The 2,490-nt window shown below is 42.2% G+C and overlaps 1 non-coding gene across 1 annotated transcript; it reads left to right on the top strand.

Annotated features, from left to right (window-relative positions):
* The first annotated feature begins 1,753 nt into the window (after positions 1 to 1,753).
* Positions 1,754 to 1,860, top strand: LOC123574182 (U6 spliceosomal RNA). Its single transcript, XR_006699080.1, has one exon. It is a non-coding gene; the product is annotated as a U6 spliceosomal RNA (small nuclear RNA).
* Positions 1,861 to 2,490: the final 630 nt, after the last annotated feature.

Below are 2,490 nucleotides of genomic sequence, written 5' to 3'. Positions count from 1 at the left end.
CCCTCTTTCCTTCCCTCCCTCCCTCCATCCCTCCCTCCCTCCCTTCCTTCCTTCTTTCCTTCCTTCCTTCTTTCCTTCCTTCCTTCCTTCCTTCCTTCCTTCCTTCCTTCCTTCCTTCCTTCCTTCCTTCCTTCCTCCTTCCTTCCTTCTTTCCTCCCTCCCTTCCTTCCTTCACCTCTGCCTCCTCCTCCTCTCCCTCCTCCTTCTGCTGTTCTGACTCCATTTTGGGAATACCCTATGTCCAGTAGAGGAGAATCTGCCTTGGTTTAAGGAATTCCTGGATCCTCTTCAGGACCCTACTGGATTTGCTAGAGAATTTGTTTTGTTTTGGAGACAGGGTGTTGCTCTGTCACTCAGGCTGGAGTGCAGTAGTGTAATCTCCCTTCACTGCAACCTCCACTTCCGGGGCTCAAATGATCCTCCCACCTCAACCTACCAAGTAGCTGGGATTACAGGCGTGCACCACGATGCCTGGTTAATTTGCTAGATAATTTGTGTATGTGCTGCCGAAGTGAGCACAATTTGCTAGAGAATTTGAATTAAACATTCACACTTATGATCCTAGATTTTCTGATTTATATCAATTGGTTCACATTTAGTGTTACAAAGTAAAGCCAGGCCAGGCACGTGGCTCACGCCTGTAATCTTAGCACTTTGGGAGGCCAAGGCGGGTGGATCACGAGGTCAGGAGATCGAGACCTTCCTGGCTAACATGGTGAAACCCCGTCTCCACTAAAAATATAAAAAATTAGCCGGGCGTGGTCGCGGGCGCCTGTAGTCCCAGCTACTCGCGAGGCTGAGGCAGGAGAATGGCGTGAACCCGGGAGGCGGAGCTTGCAGTGAGCCGAGATCGCGCCCCTGCACTCCAGCCTGGGCGACAGAGCGAGACTCCGTCTCAAAAAAAAAAAAAAAGGAAAGGACAGCAGCAGGTCAAAGAAAAAGAATAAGGATGCTCTGAGGAAACCAAATGGACCTTTTCTTACCTCCTTATAAATACCTTAGGGAAGGTTAGAATTAATTTAAATGGAGACAAAACACAAACTCTTAATGATACTGGAGGTATATTATCAGTGATAAATCTCACCTTATTATGAGGTTCCATTCCTCAGAGTGAAAAACCAATACAAATCATGGGTGAAACAAATACTCCTATATCACTATATCAATCTCAACCTATAGTTTTCTTCCTCTTTGCCCCCTCAGCCTCCAACCATTTGATAGGGAGAGACTTCCTAGAGTTATAGAATACTCACATATCTTTCTTTCAAAAGGGGGAGGGTCGGGCGCGGTGACTCATGCCTGTAATCCCAGCACTTTGGGAGGCTGAGGCGGGTGGATCGTGAGGTCAGGAGATCGAGACAATCCTGGCCAACATGGTGAAACCCTGTCTCTACTAAACATAAAAAAATTTAGCCATGCGTGGTGGCGTGTGCCTGTAATCCCATCTACTCGGGAGGCTGAGGCAGAAGAACCACTTGAACCTGGGAAGCGGAGGTTTCAGTGAGCTGAGATTGTGCCACCACACTCCCGCATGGTGACAGAGCAAGATTCCGTCTCAAAAAAAAAAAAAAAAAAAAAAAAAGCGGGGGTGGGAGATGTACTTAGAATTAGAAGATAAAATAGATTAGGTCCAAAATTTTCTCAAATTCTGATGCTTTTAAATCACAAATAGCAATTAATATTGTCATGAAGGAAACTAGATTGTTAAATAATGAAGAATTATTTAACAAGAGCAGTTAAAAATAGTACTTGAGTGCTTCCTTCAGCAGCACATATAATAAAATTGGGATGATACAGAGAAGATTAGCATGGCCCCTGTATGAAGATGATACACAAACTCATGAAATGTTCCATATTTTATATTAATAAAAATTTTTTTAAAGATTAAAAATAGTACTTGATCAATTGTGGTCAAAATTCTCCACCAATATTGGAAAAATTATCTTAGCTGCCACAATTAAAATTCAAATAAATCCATCAAAACCTTTTCCAAACCTTAAACAATATTCTGTAAGATCAGAGGCATAGGAAGGGAAAAGGTCTATAATTTTGGATTATATGAAAAGGAGCTTATTTTATATACAAGCCCATACTCCAAACAGTAGAGGATGGAGATTTGTACAGAATCTGAGAGCAATTAATAACATCGTCATTCCTCAACATCCAATGGTTACCAAACATGCATACGTGCTGACTGCCATCTCAACTGAAGGTGTATTCCTTACTGTAAGAGACCTATGTAGCTCATTCTTCAGCATTTCTGTGGATAAAGATAATCAATTTCTCTTTACCTTCACTTGGGAAGATAGACAATACACATGGACAGTTATGCCTCAGGAATATACTGAGAGTCCAACTTATTTTTCACAAATATTAATAGCACACCTTTCAGATGTTGACTTCCTTAAGAAATACACATTGATACAGTATGGGCACAATTTACTTCTCTGCTCAGGAGATAAACAAGCCTCCATAGTGGATGGAATTTAT

Source organism: Macaca fascicularis, chromosome 6 (genome assembly GCF_037993035.2).
Source record: "Macaca fascicularis isolate 582-1 chromosome 6, T2T-MFA8v1.1".
Taxonomy (NCBI): Eukaryota; Metazoa; Chordata; class Mammalia; order Primates; family Cercopithecidae; genus Macaca; species Macaca fascicularis.
This window is presented reverse-complemented; position numbering and strand designations above follow the sequence as displayed.